The following is a 16,432-nucleotide window of genomic DNA, read 5'->3' as shown; positions in this document are numbered from 1 at the left end:
CCCTAGTGGTCATCTTCTCTTCTGGTTGATGTTTTTGAAGCTGAAAGGTTTCTTAAATTTGATTTACCTCAGCTTTCTTCTGCAGTAAAACTTGGTAAAAGCCCTCAAGCAAATGCGATTGCATGCATGACCCAAGCGGATAGAACTTTCTTCTTTCCATTCATTTTTTTGTTATGTTTGTTTTATATTTATTTTTGATGACAAAGTCTTGAAGGGGGCGTTTGGTATGGGGTGATCAGCCAGGATCAAGGGTGATGGGGGTGGAGGTGATGAGATCACCGCGTTTGGTTGCACCACAGTGATCCTACGTGGCCGTGATCCTAAATCACCTCTACTCCTCAAATTACCCCCAACCCGGTGATGGGATACCCATCTTTGAGGTCGGAAATCTAAGATCACCCTATTGGGGTGATCCTAAGTTGAAAATTATAGACCAAAATACCCCTCAACCATTTTTTATCTTGAGTCATTACCTCTTCCTATCTTTGCTCCGATCTCTCCCATCTCTCTGCCCTCCTTTCCAGCGAGTGTCAAGGAGTCCAAAGGCATTCAACGGCGACTTCTGGTGGAGATCCGAGAAGCCTCAAAGATTCAGGTATGTACTCTCTACTCTCCATCGTGTTCTTGTTTCCTGGCCTGCAGAGGGGAGGAGGGGTGCGGAGGAGAGGGAGGCTTTCTAAGCTTGACCAAAAGGAAGCAAAGGCCCCATATAAAACAGGAACAGGAGTTGCCTACGGGTCTTCCCCCTTGATGGAAGGGAGGTGGAGAGTTTCCGGGCCTGCAGAGAGGGGGGGGGGGAGGAGGGGGGGGGTGTGTGGAGGAGAGGGAGGCTTTCAAAGTGATGCCGGACTATTGTGGGAAAGGAGGAGAAGAAGGAAGAACAAGAGAGGAAGAAGGAAGAAGAGGTTCTAGGGACGCAGGAAGAAGAGAAGGGGAGGAGGAGGAGGAGGAGGAAGAAGAATAAGATGTGGGGGAAAAAAGAAATTCTTAATCATTCATTCATTAAAACCCTAATCATGAAAATAGTCCCCTATATATAGGGCCAAATAAACACAATTAACATAAAACCCCCTTATACAAAAATAACTCCTAATAAGCCCACAAATAACACAAATAAGCCCTAAAATGCAAACAAGCCAAGAAATAAAATAAATAAAATAAATATGCAAATAAACGGGTCTGACTCAATCCGGGGGCTCAAGATCATCTGGATGAAGGGATCTGATGTCCCCATCAACTCCTTCTGGATGAGAAAAACTCGATCCCGTCGAGTATAGGTCTGACCGGCTGTCGGACTGCTCCAAAAGATCGGAATCAAGGCGCTGCAACTGTGCTCTGGAAATCCACGTCACATCAGACTTTGGTCGACCTTTCCACCGAACAAGATAACGTTGGTAACCACCGTTTTCGGTTGAAATAGCCTGCTCATCCAATATATATTCTATTTGTTCTCTGCATGCATGAAATTTGGGAGGTGGTGGCTCAACAACAGATAATAGGTCAGGGTGTCCAACATGGGCAGGTATATCAATAAAGGGGTCAGAAGACATGAATATTATCTTTTTGTATGGGACTAAATCTTCAATATTAAATGTCACACTAATCCCATAGTCATCAGGAAGATCCACAACATATACATTCGAACTGATTTTCTTTAAGATTTTGAATGGTTCTGCACTACAAGTTTGCAACATCTTAAACGTATCGAAAGAAAATCATTCAAGCCTAATTCTTATCATGACGTAATCTTTTTCACTTAACTCTTTATAACGTCTGTGTAAATCAGCAAGGAATTTATATTTTAAGTTATTTAAGAGACTACAATTGCTGATTTCTTGATGCAATGAATATGGATGTGATGCAATTGATTGTGCAGACTCAACGACTCTATACTGATGAGACATGAAAAATAAGTCTATGGGTTGCCTAGGTTTGTAATCATGCACTACTTCGAATGGACTCATACCTATAGACTTGTTAACCGAACTATGATATGCAAACTCAACTGTCGATAATATTAAATCCTAGATCCTAGCATATGCATTTGGGTTGAGCCTATGATGTGGAAGGTTGGGCAGAAATACTCCGAGAACTAGATCAATTGCGTGTTGGATATCACACATCGGAAAAAGTGCATCCGGAAGATCATCAGGGACTACATCATTAAACTCCTCTAGAAGGGAAACTACTATAGAGGAATGTTCAAGATTGGACTCCATATGGGTATCTTTAGCTACAAGTGCCAATTCAGGTGACTGGTGTTCGTCCGATTCCTGTCCACCTAAAAATATGCTAGACAGATCGTTGTTAGAACCGACGGACAAAAGTTAAATTAAATTTCTACTCTTACCTGTTCTACTCGAAGAATAGCGGTTGTAAGAGGTCGATCCACAGGGAGGCGATTGGAGTTGCATAAAAATTAGAACATTCACTTGGATTCAAAATCGACTTTTGAATGATGGAAGAAAAACATTATTTTGAGGATGTTGATGGATTCTCTAGTCTACCGGAGAATGTTTTTTTTATTGAAATTAACTAAAAGACAGGTATTTAAATTCAAAAAGCATTTATTTAATTAATCAAAGAAGAGTTTTGGCATAAATTAAAATGGATAAAATAAGAAGATTGAAGCGAACACAAATTGTATGAAGGAAGATTTAATTGTATTGCATAACAAAGAAGAAAGATTACAGAATTTGGAGAACGGAAATTAAAAATAATAGAAATTAAAAACTTTAGCATAAATAGATCTCTCTATTAAACTAAAACTAAAAACTCCAAGACAACATGCTTTCAAAATAAAACTCTTACTAAAAACATTGCTCTTCAATCAAAATAAAAATAAATAAATAAGAACAACATGATACCCAAAACAGAACAATTAAACACCAATTAAAAATATAACCTTTAAAAGAAAAACAACTAAAACAATAAAAAAAAAACAAAAGAAATGTAATGCTCTGTTTTCATATCTGAAAACAGAGCACTACTGCCGATCCTTTCTTCTTCCTCTCGCTCGACTTCTCCTCCCTCCTCTGTTCTTTGGAACTGATCCCCAACCGAGCTCCTCTCCTTTGGACCCGCCGGCCACCAGCTTTGGACCCGCCGGCCACCAGCCTTGGATCCGCCGGCCACCACCCCGAGAGCCCTCGCCCTCCTCTACTTCTCCGTCGGCCTCTTTCTCTCCTTAAATAGGTCGCCCACCCCCTGATCTATAGCGACGAATCCCTTGATGGAGGGGTAACGGATGCAGGGGCTCTCGAATCCGGAAGAGGGGGATTTGGTGCGGGATCATCGGGAAGCCGGAAGAGGAATCAATGGGCGGAAGAAATGGGACCTTGATCGATGGGAGGAAATCACGGAAGGGCTGCTGGGGGCTTGGACATGTGCTGAAACTCGGAAGCGGGATCATGGGAAGGCTGAGAGGTTGATTCGGGAAGGGAGGAGATGCGAAATTCCCATCTGGTTGGCCAAGGAATCGCTGGATTACGGGATGAGAAATGCGGACTTCCTTCTTCGGGCGCTGCTGGGACTGCTGGGAGCGTGATCGACGGGGTGCTGAAGAGGAAGGATGTTGATCGTGGCATGCTTGAAGATGGCGGCCTGATGCGGAAGGAAGGATCAGCTGGGAATCCGGAATGGGCGCACGTCTTGATGCATCGCGGGATCTTGGACACGGAAGGAGGGAGGAGCTGCAGACGGCGTGATTTGCTGGCACGGTGGCTGGCACGGATGAGGGACCGCCGGGGTCACGGAAAGGCAGGAGACGCGGGATCTCACTTGACTGAATATGGGTCATGTGCCAGTTTCTGCAATGGAATTGGATTTGGAAGAAGGTCCGGGTCCTTCTCTTCCCTTCTGAGAGGGGAGCTGGGAGACACCAAGTTCCGTCCAATTAGTCATATAGATAAAAAATAGTGTGATATGAAATTTGGGAAATTCGTCACAGGTCATCTGTTCTGACTGGAGGTCAATTGCAAGTCTTTCAAGTCATGGGTCAGCCAGCACCTCATAGTTATGATATGGTCAAATTAGATTTGTCCAAAATTCTCTCCCAAAAACACAAAGAAATTGGACTCGATTCGGACTCGAACCCGACTCGGACCCGAACCCGACTCGTACCCGAACCCGACTCGGACCCGAACCCGACTCGTACCCGAACCCGATCTTCAACCGGGTCGGATCTGGGAAGGGATCCTTCTTTAGTCAAATTTGTACTTAATGTGCATTTTATCTCTAATTTATTAAAATCTGTGCCAAACCCAAATATAATATTAATCCAGTGAATTTATCATTATCGGTTAGCAATAATACTAATTTAGGTGACATGTAGGTCGCACTTTTGTGCTCTCATCACACCCCCCAACTAGCTTATTGCTAGTCTCTAGCAATTTAGTGCGAAAATGATAAAATGAGAGTGCAAAAGTGTAATTTATTATTTAAAAATAGTAAGATAAATACTCATTTTCGTAGAGCATTACGATTGCACTTAGCACGTGCAACAAGCCTTTAAACCCCTAGGTTACCCTAGTGGACGAGTGTTGTCTCGTGAGGGTTTGCAGTGAAGTTACCTGTTGCCCAAGGTGACAAGCCAAGAGGGGGGGGGGTGAATTGGTTTCTTTTAAATTTAAAACTATCTTACTCAAGTCAAATAGATGGTTAGTAAGCTAAGGCAATTCACAACACAAACAACACAAAGTATAGTGGTTCGGTGCTCTCCTTAGCACCTACGTCCACTCCCCAAGCGACCCCTTGGGAATTCACTATAATCTCGCGGATTACAGTTGGATTGTTTTCCGGGCTCACAATCCAAAAACCTTTGTTGGTTTTACGGGCTCACCAACGAACCTTTACAATTTGGTTTTCCGGGTTCACCAAAAACCTTTGTTGGTTTTACGGGCTCACCAACGAACCTTTACAATTGGTTTTCCGGGTTCACCAATCAACCTACTTCGTTGGTTTTCCGGGCTCACCAACCAACCTTTACAAATAGTTTGACAAACAAAAAGAAAGATTCAAACTCCTAAATGAGCAAATGAAACAATATTAACTACAAAGAAGAGTTAGAAAGTATTTATCGCTTTGAAGTGGCTTTGCTCTTCTTTGTCAAGGATGCTTCACTCTTCAAGGGAGGATGGAGCTCTTGATGACTCTTTGAATCTGCTCAACCCCTTTCTTTGATTCTTGAATGAAGCACTTGAATGAAGAAGATTAGGGCACTTTTGTTTTCTTGTGTACTCTTTGATATCTCTTTCAAAAGTTATTCTATCTGATGAATAGTGCCCCTTTAAATAGCTTCCCACATCCTTTGGACAAGCCCCAATGGTTAGATTTGAAAAACTAGCCGTTACTGACCTTGGGAAGGACAAAAAGTACATCTGCAGAACTAGCCGTTATGCTTCAGCCCGTGTTTGGGTCGGCTCAACCTGTCCTTGGGTCGACCCAACTTTCACTTGGGTCGACTCAAACATTTCTTGGGTCGACCCTCTCAGAAAACACAGAAACTTGAAATTCAGCCTTCCTTCCCTTGGGTCGACCCAACCATTCTTTGGGTCGACTCAAAGTTCACTTGGGTCGACTCAACTTCTTCTTGGATCGACTCTCTCAGTAATTCTAGAGAACCATTTTCTGACTTCTTTTTCTGTTTTGCCTTTGGGTCGACCCTCTCAGGATTTGGGTCGACTCAAGCTTGGGTCGACTCAACCACTGTTTGGGTCGACCCTCTCAGTAAATCCAGAGAGCCAATTTTCTGTTTTGTTTCAAGAATCTTGGTGTTTGGGTCGACTCATGCTTTCCTTGGGTCGACCCAACTCACTGTTCATCTGTGCCAATTTTGCAGAAGTGTGCCAAATGACTTCTTGATGTGCCGGGGTCGACCCAATCAATCTTTGGGTCGACTTAATCCACTCTTTGCTGCATCTCAATGTTAGATTCATTCAAATGAACAATGAAATATATCTATGTCAATTCATACAAATATACTGAGAGTAATGGACTTATAAATGAGGTATTGATTTAACTTATAACATACTCTAGATAATTGCTTGTTAATCATCAAAATAACACTATCATCCTCAATCTCCCCCTTTTTGATGATTACAAAATAAAGAGTATGAACCTATTGTTATTTGTCTTTGAAATCAGTTTTTGAAAGGGCTTAACTTGCTGAATTTCAGCTTTTCATATATAAGAGTGAAATCTCCCCCTATATCATTTAAATGTTGCCAATTTGACTTTTTGAATTGCTCCCCCTTTCATTTATAATTCATTAGCGATGAAACTTCAAAAATTTGAGATAAAATATGAGTTTCAGGTTATGTATCGGGGTGCGAGAGGTGCGTGCCAAATTCTGAAATTTGATATAAATTTTTGACTTGATCATTTTCATTGTTGCAAATTGCTCCCCCTTAGATGTATATGCTTTCTTATATGATTTTCAATTTGTTTTACAAGTTATTTCTCTTTCTTTCTTTACTTCTCCTTTCTTTAACTTTCTTTACTTCTCCTTTCTTTACTTTTACTCTTATCAACCTTTCTTTACTTACTCTAAAGATATCTTTACTTCTCCCCTTTTTGTTACTTTATCTAATCTACAAAATCTTTACTTCTCTCCCCTAAGATCTTTACTTCTCCTAAAATAAATACTCTTACTTTACTTCTCCCCCTTTTTGTTATCATCAAAAAGATACATGGGAAAGATGCAATAAATAGCAAACTTCAAACTTCATTGATCAAAATAGGAACATTTTAATACAGTCATCCCCAAAATGAAAATAAATACAATGTTCCTCAATCAAAGTTTAAAGATACATGATAAAAGCAAAATACACATGAGAACTAGATATCTGGCCTAGGCTCTAAACATAAATGCTAAGATCAGCATAGGGAGACTCTAACGGCTGGGATCTAGTCCTCATCCTCCTAGTGTATGTGGCGAGGGGAGGTCGTGCCTGGTGAGACTGTGTCTGGCGTGGAGCACGACGAGCTGGATGACTCTGTGCCGAAATCTCTGACTCAGCAGCCTGTGGCACAGATGGTCCATGGGTCTCTCTCTCTCTCCGGAATGCTCCTATCTGCTGCCTCAGATCACTGATCTCAGCAGACATGACATCCAACCGGGCGTCCAATCGGCTCGTCAGCCCGTCAGTGATAGTCCTCGCCTGAGCTGACATGAGCTCAGTCATCCTGCTCCAGAACTCATCCGTATCTCTCGGAGGAACGGATGATGATGGTCCAGCCTCTGAAGGTGCAGGAGGATGATCCATATGCTCCTCATCCTCATCCTCTGGTGCCTCACCCTGAATGCCTGTTCCAGTGTGAATCCACTGCCCGTTCACTTTCTCATATCCCATGCGTATAAGTGTCCGTGCAGTGTATGTGTCAGTATGATGCAGACTCTTGGATGCCTCCTCCTCGAGAGCTAAACCGTGCTGTCGAAAAATCAAGGTGAGTATCATACCATAAGGTAGTGATACCCTGTTGCTGCACATCACCTTCCTCATCTGTCTCAGTATCATGGCCGGAAGATTTAGGGGAATCCCCTGAATCATACACTCCATCACTGCTAGATCTCGCTCTGTGACGAGATCGAATCTCCCGGTCTTTGGAAATAAAATCCTATTTATTATACTGAGCAGTAATCTCATTTCAGCAGAAAGAGAACTAGCTATTACCTTCGTAGAAAAGTCGAAGTTCTCATTTTCCATGATCAACTTTAGAGCTCTCATTTTGTTTTCTGGCTTTTCCGGAGTGGCTCCTATGCAGGGTAGATGAAGTAGCTCACTCAAGCTCTCCTCAGAAACTTGAACTCGAATCCCTCGAACTTCCGAAACAAGCCCTCCCATACCAGTTTTGAGGAAGGCATAGAACTCCTGAACCAATCCGGGGTAGATTACCACATCTAGGGAGCAAAGATACTCCCAACCTTGCCTTTGGATCCATTCCCTCAACCGAAACCCTTCTTGATCAAAGAACTCGGAATGGATCCTTCTCCCCGTTGTAACCGGCCTTTCCGCAAATCTTGCAAGTATCACTGAGGGGGAAGGAGGAGGAGGGGCCTCCGCACGTGCCTCACGTCGTGGAGACACGAGAGATGGCTCCGTAGGTTGCCTTTCCTCCCGTTGAATCTGTGTGACTCTTCCGGATCTCTTGGCTACGGCTCTTTTGGGTCCCATTTCTATAGGATCTGAAGGAAATCTACTGTTTGGAGATGATTGGAGAAGATTTGAGAGTGGGGAAAAGGATTTTCGGAAGAGGACAAAGGGTAAACAGTGCCCTAGATATGCTCTCGGGTCCCCTTTTAACAGTGGGGTCCCGACGTTGGGTCGACTCAAGATTTTTCTTGGGTCGACTCAACGTTGGGTCGACCCAAGTGCAGAATTTTTCTTTTTCTCTTCCTTTTTGCTTCTAAAAATTTTCTTTGCTTCCAATCCTTATAACTTCTTTCTGGGACAATGATACATGAGTAAGGAATCTATAGATAACAAGTTTGACTCATGTTTCATGGGATTTTAGAAATTAGAGGAATGTATCATGAGACTACTAGCTCCCTTTTATATTTCTTCAATAAAAAGGATCACATATGCCTAATTCCCTCCTTAGCATGCAGAATCTATCTTCACTCAATGATTTCGTAAATATGTTGGCTAATTGTTTTTCAGTGCATATATGCTCAATACATATATTTCCATTTTGCACATGATCCCTAATAAAATGGTACCTTATTTCTATGTGTTTGGTTTTAGAGTGCTGAACTGGATTTTTAGTAAGATTGATGGCACTAGTATTATCACACTTAATAGGAATATTATCTAGTTTAACTCCATAGTCCTCTAGTTGTTGCTTAAGCCATAATACTTGAGCACAACAACTACCAGCAGCTATTTATTCAGCTTCAGCTGTGGACAGTGCCACTGAATTCTGCTTTTTGCTGAACCATGATACTAAGTTGTTTCCTAAGAATTGACATGTGCCACTTGTGCTCTTCCTATCTAATTTGCATCCGGCAAAATCAGCATCTGAATATGCAAGCAAATCTAGACATGAGTCTCTTGAGTACCATAAACCTATATTGGTAGTTCCCCTTAAATATCTAAGGATTCTCTTAACAGCACTTAAATGTGACTCCTTAGGATCGGATTGGTATCTAGCACATATTCCTACACTAAATACGATGTCGGGTCTACTAGCAGTAAGGTAGAGCAAGGATCCAATTATTCCTCTATAGAGCTTAATATCAATACTCTTCCCTTTTTCATCTTTGTCTAGCTTACTAGTAGGGTTCATTGGAGTGCCAACTCCCTTATGATTTTCATTCCCAAACTTCTTTAGTATTTCCTTTGTATACTTAGTTTGATGAATGAAATGCCTTCTTTAGTTTGTTTGATTTGTAATCCTAGAAAGAAGCTTAGTTCTCCCATCAAACTCATTTCAAATTCTCCATGCATTAAATCAGCAAATTCTTTGCAAAGAGTATCATTTGTGGCACCAAAGATTATGTCATCTACATATATTTGTACCACTAATAGATTTTTGTCCTTTCTTTTGAGAAATAGAGTTTTATCTACATTTCCTCTACTAAAGTCATTATTAAGCAGAAATTTGCTTAATCGATCATACCAAGCCCTAGGTGCTTGTTTTAATTCATATAATGCCTTATGTAGTTTAAACACATGATTTGGAAATTCATGATTCTCAAAACCTGGAGGTTGTTCTACATATACTTCCTCCTCAATAAAACCATTTAAGAATGCACTCTTCACATCCATTTGATATAATTTGAAATCCATAAAACATGCAAATGCTAGAAGTAATCTAATATTCTCTAATCTAGCTACAGGAGCAAATGTTTCATCAAAATCTATTCCTTCTTCTTGATTGTATCCCTTAGCTACAAGTCTAGCCTTATTTCTTATAACTAATCCATTTTCATCTAATTTATTTCTAAATATCCATTTTGTTCCAATTACTGAATTATGCTTTGGTCTTTCAGTTAATGTCCATACATTACTTCTTTTGAATTGATTTAATTCTTCTTGCATGGTATTTATCCAGTTATTATCTTTTTCAGCTTCTTCATAATCTTAGGTTCTAATTGTGAAACGAAAGCAAGATAATCATTTAAATTTCTAAGAGATGATCGAGTTCTTACCCCTTGAGATGGATCACAAATGATTAAGTCTTTAGGATGTCCATGTGCATGCCTCCATTATTTTGGCAAGTTTTGGGGTTGTGGTGGCACGCAATCATCTCCCTTATCTTGATTTGGCACGTCATCAATATTCAACTTTTCAAAGTCGATAATTCCCTTTCCAATGATATGCCCTTTACCATTGTCTCCATAGGTTACTACTCCACCCTTCTTTGATTCCAAGGTGACAAATTGATCTTCGTCACCGGTCATGTGTCTTGAATAGCCGCTATCTAGATACCATCGTTTTTTCCACTTTATCAGCTGCAAGACACACCTGCAATCAAGATCAAGAAGAAACTTTAGGTACCCAAACTAAGTTGGGTCCTTTAGGGTTAGTACTCCATGTTCCTTTTGGAACCCAAACTTTCTTGAATTTAATCTTTTGATTATAACTTAACTTGTTTTGACTGGACTTTCTAAAGTTACATTTATATGCTCTATGTCCTAACTTATTGCAGCAATAGCAAGTAATATTTTCACTTTTAGCTTTTACAAAAATGTTCTTTAAGAATTTTTGTTTTCTATTCGTTCTATATCCTAAACCGGCCTTATCATATACAGCTTTTTGGCTATCAAGAATCAAATTTAATTTGGTAGAACTAAGAGTAAATTTATCTACCAATGATTTATATTCTTCAGCATCTTCTTTTAGCTTGATATTTTCACTAATTAGATTCTTGGTTTCATTTGCAAGTTTTCTACTTAATGTTTCACAGTTATGTGACAGCTTTAACTTATCTTTGATAAGAGATTGATTTTCTTCTTTTAGAACTTTATTTCTATTAATTAGTTTCTTATGTTCTTCCATGAGTTCTAAGAATGCATCATGTAATTCATCAACAGTAAAATCACAGTCAAGTTCAGAATCTACCTCATCGTCATTGGCCATATGACACATTTGGGCCATCTCTTGATGATCTTCCTCCTCTGAGCTTGATTCCTCACTTTCACTCCATTCAGCCATGAAATTTTTCTTTTTCAACTTTCTTGCCATCCACTTCAAATCTGGGCAATCTATCTTATAATGCCCGGGTTTGTTACACTCATAGCAAATGGGAGTTTCTTTTTCCTTTTCTTTGTCCTTACCCTTTTCTTTGCTTGAGTTACCTTTAAGGAAGGGTTTCTTTTTATGGAACCTATTCTTACCTCTCATAAATTTTCTGAATCTTCTCCCAAGCACAGCCATCCCTTCTTCATCGATTTCTTCATCATCATCCGAATATTCCGATTCAGTTAGTTATTTAGGGGTGGTAGTCTTTAGAGCAATGGGCTTTCTTCTCTTGACCTCATCTTCTGAATTTTGCCTCATTGTCAACTCATGGGTCATGAGTGATCCTAGAAGCTCCTCTAACTGTAGTGTGTTGAGGTCCTTTGCTTCTTGAATAGCGGTTACCTTGGCCTCCCAATTTCTTGGTAGAGACCTGAGAATTTTTCGCACCAAATCAGAGTTAGAGTAAGATTTTCCTAAACTCTTAAGCCCATTTATAATGTCAGTAAAACGAGTAAACATTTCAGTTATAGACTCAGTAGATTCCATTTTAAACAATTCATACTTGTGTGCTAATATGTTTATCTTTGACTCCTTAACTTGATTGGTCCCTTCACGTGTGACCTCAAGTCTGTCCCAAATTTCTTTGGCAGTAGTGCAAGTAGATATTCTATTAAACTCATTTACATCTAATGAGCAGTAAAGTACATTTATAGCTTTTGCATTTAACTATGCTAATCTTCTATCACTTTCATTCCAATCCATTTCTGGTTTGGGTATGATAGTGCCCTCTATGTTAAGTGTGGGTGTGTGAGGTCCTCTAGTGATGATTTGCCATAGTTCATAGTCTGAAGCTTGAATGAATATCCTCATTCTAGCTTTCCAATATGTGTAGTTTGTGCCATTAAATAGAGGTGGTCTATTTGTGGATTGCCCCTCACTCATAGAACATCCCACTTGGGTTGTCATGATCTTTAACTCTTGATTGTGAGATCAATGAGTACTATTAGAGCACCTTGCTCTGATACCACTTGTTGCCCAAGGTGACAAGCCAAGAGGGGGGGGGGGGGGTGAATTGGTTTCTTTTAAATTTAAAACTATCTTACTCAAGTCAAATAGATGGTTAGTAAGCTAAGGCAATTCACAACACAAACAACACAAAGTATAGTGGTTCGGTGCTCTCCTTAGCACCTACGTCCACTCCCCAAGCGACCCCTTGAGAATTCACTATAATCTCGCGGATTACAGTTGGATTGTTTTTCGGGCTCACAATCCAAAAACCTTTGTTGGTTTTACGGGCTCACCAACGAACCTTTACAATTTGGTTTTCCGGGTTCACCAAAAACCTTTGTTGGTTTTACGGGCTCACCAACGAACCTTTACAATTGGTTTTCCGGATTCACCAATCAACCTACTTCGTTGGTTTTCCGGGCTCACCAACCAACCTTTACAAATAGTTTGACAAACAAAAAGAAAGATTCAAACTCCTAAATGAGCAAATGAAACAATATTAACTACAAAGAAGAGTTAGAAAGTATTTATCGCTTTGAAGTGGCTTTGCTCTTCTTTGTCAAGGATGCTTCACTCTTCAAGGGAGGATGGAGCTCTTGATGACTCTTTGAATCTGCTCAACCCCTTTCTTTGATTCTTGAATGAAGCACTTGAATGAAGAAGATTATGGCACTTTTGTTTTCTTGTGTACTCTTTGATATCTCTTTCAAAAGTTATTCTATCTGATGAATAGTGCCCCTTTAAATAGCTTCCCACATCCTTTGGACAAGCCCCAATAGTTAGATTTGAAAAACTAGCCGTTACTGACCTTGAAAAGGACAAAAAGTACATCTGCAGAACTAGCCGTTATGCTTCAGCCCGTGTTTGGGTCGGCTCAACCTGTCCTTGGGTCGACCCAACTTTCACTTGGGTCGACTCAAATATTCCTTGGGTCGACCCTCTCAGAAAACACAGAAACTTGAAATTCAGCCTTCCTTCCCTTGGGTCGACCCAACCATTCCTTGGGTCGACTCAAAGTTCACTTGGGTCGACTCAACTTCTTCTTGGGTCGACTCTCTCAGTAATTCCAGAGAACCATTTCCTGACTTCTTTTTCTGTTTTGCCTTTGGGTCGACCCTCTCAGGGTTTGGGTCGACTCAAGCTTGGGTCGACTCAACCACTGTTTGGGTCGACCCTCTCAGTAAATCCAGAGAGCCAATTTTCTGTTTTGTTTCAAGAATCTTGGTGTTTGGGTCGACTCATGCTTTCCTTGGGTCGACCCAACTCACTGTTCATCTGTGCCAATTTTGCAGAAGTGTGCCAAATGACTTCTTGATGTGCCGGGGTCGACCCAATCAATCTTTGGGTCGACTTAATCCACTCTTTGCTGCATCTCAATGTTAGATTCATTCAAATGAACAATGAAATATATCTATATCAATTCATACAAATATACTGAGAGTAATGGACTTATAAATGAAGTATTGATTTAACTTATAACATACTCTAGATAATTGCTTGTTAATCATCAAAATAACACTATCATCCTCATTACCCACAAACTTCAATCCCAAAATAAAATTTGTTTTATGAAATGAAAGTCTAATTTCAAGTACATAACTGATAAGAATTTCAAAAGCACACAAGGTTTTAATTACTAAGTAGCCCAAATTCTAGGTTAGTATGCAATTTAAGTTGAAGTCATTAAGTTTTCCATTCGGGAGTTGTAAGACTTATTTATACTTGAGTGCTCAGTGAAGTTTGGACCATGCACAAGCTAAGATTTTGGATCTCCAAAATATCGCTAATATTAATAGTTTCCAAGAATTGGTCGGACAAGACCTATTTGCTGATTCAAAATCATCTTTTCTGCAGGATTTCGAGAGCTGTGGATGTTTACTTTAATACCTCATGGGTTTTATCTGTAATATTCTAGTTTACTCGAATTTTTACAACGACGGCTTTCACACTATTGTCTTTCTTAAGGTCAATATACATTTTTTTTCATCATTTTTTTTTGTTTTTTTTGTTTTTTGTTTTTTTTTTCATTAAAGAGAAATGATAGTGTATATATTGTGCACTTTTACTCCTGTGATGATTCCTCCATGTAGCGAGCAATTAGTCGACAATTCTCACACCAGTTGGCATGAGGTGTCGGGCATCAAGACTCCCCTACGGACCTATGCTCGGGTTCCTCATCACAAGCCTGTTGACCTTTGACAATAGGTAGCCCTTTTCGATGTACCTGACTAAATCCACCAAATAGTTTTTTTTTTCGGGATCAGAAAAAGATGGTTTATCAGGATTCGAGGTTGCTACCATATTCTCAACACAATGTCGAGCCTATACCTTAGAAAATGCAGGCCAGATGTGTTGTGAAATTCAAACCACTAATTAGCTTACAACTCACTAAAAGAAACTTAATAAAAAGAACTCACTTTGCACTACTTCCAACTAGTCATTGGGCTCTTAGATTTTATATACCTTGTGTGTTGTAATTTTTTTTAAATTTCCAAAAATTTAAATTTTTTTATTTATTTTTATAAAATTTCAAATGCTTAAAAATACCTCCAAACCTAAATCTAACATTGTCCTCAATGTTAAAGAAAAATTAAAGCAGTAAGAGGACAGAGGAGAAGTTACCTGATATGGGTAGGTAAATTGAAAATTGGGGCAAAATCTCCCAAACCTGTATGTTAGTAGTTTTTTTTTTTATAGGAGATATTTATATGTTGGGTTGCCTCCCAAGAGCGCTAAGTTTTATGTCTTCAGCCAGACAAAATGTAAATCTCCTTTTTTTTTCAACCATTATCTAAGAATGGTTTTGGAAAAGTCCGATGAAGAACAGTCGGCTGATGACGATCTATGCTCATAAGGGGAACAGAACTAAGAGGTGCATGCTTGATCCCTTCCTCGGAATGGGCAAGGTAAGCTTCTAAAGGGTCCTTATTATAAGTTTGTAAGAAAGTCTCCTGAACCAGACTTTCAATCATGTCAACTTCATTGATTTCTTTGTTGTCTGGTGGTTGTTTACTTATGTTGAAGACATTAAGCTCGACTTTCATGTTGCCAAAAGATAACTTCAGCATCCCATTTCGACAGTTGATCACAGCATTTGCTGTGGCTAAGAAAGGTCTACCTAAAATTATAGGTGTGTGACTGTCTGGATGTATTGCAGGTTCAGTCTCAAGGATAACGAAGTCCACAGGATAGTAAAACTCATTTACTTTCACTATTACATCCTCTACAATCCTCTTGGGGTACTTCACTGTCCTATCTGCTAAGGAAAGGGTAATATTTGTAGGCTTTAATTCTTCCAATCCTAATTTTTGGTACACATAGTAGGGAAGTAGGTTTACACTGGCTCCTAAATCTAATAGAGCTCTCTGGATGATCGTCTCTCCTATTTTTATTTCAATAGTTGGGCAACCAGGGTCTTTGAATTTCGGGGCAATTTGAATGAGAGATGAGGCTTGTGCAGCCATAACAACTTGCCTAGGAATACTGTTTTTTTTTGACCGTGGTGAGGTCTTTCAAGAATTTTGTATAGGAGGGAATTTGTCTTATGGCATCGAGAAAAGGTATATTTATTTGAACAGTTTTAAAGACTTCCATGATTTCATCAAAGTTAGATTGTTTCTTGGAGTCCCGAAGTCTACTGGGAAAGGGAACCTTGGGTTTGTATGTTTTTATGGGTTCTTCCCTTTTTTCCGGTTTGTCCTGTTCTTGACCCCTCTTCTGAATAGGGTTCTTATCGGATTCAATTTTATTTTCCTTTTCATGTTCAGGAAGTTGGACTTTATTATCCACTTGCTTGCCAGACCTTAAAGTGGTAATTGCCTGGACTTCATAGGTCGGATTTCCATTAGAATTGATTTGATGCTGACCTATCTGACCTTGATTTTGTTGTCTACTAGGGTTAGGCACTGGTTGACTAGGTAGTTCACCTTTCTTCCTATCCCCTAGAGAGTTAGCTATTTGGCTCAGACTAACCTCAAGTTTTGCAATTGCTTGCGCATGGAATTGGTTAGTCTGGGCTTGGGCTGTATTGGTCTGTTGTTGTTGCTTGATAAAATCTTGTTGTTGTTTCATCATATTAGCCATCATGGTTTCTAATTGTAAAGGTTGCTGTGGGATAGGGGCATTATAAGGAGGTACAGATGGAACCAAAGGTTGGTTCATTTGTGGTGGACCTATCCTGGGGAAGTTGTTTTGAAAACCTGGTGGACCACTTTGATGCTGAATAGGTTCATTTTGCTTGT

Source organism: Phoenix dactylifera, chromosome 3 (genome assembly GCF_009389715.1).
Source record: "Phoenix dactylifera cultivar Barhee BC4 chromosome 3, palm_55x_up_171113_PBpolish2nd_filt_p, whole genome shotgun sequence".
Taxonomy (NCBI): Eukaryota; Viridiplantae; Streptophyta; class Magnoliopsida; order Arecales; family Arecaceae; genus Phoenix; species Phoenix dactylifera.
Note: the sequence above shows the minus strand (reverse complement) of the source record.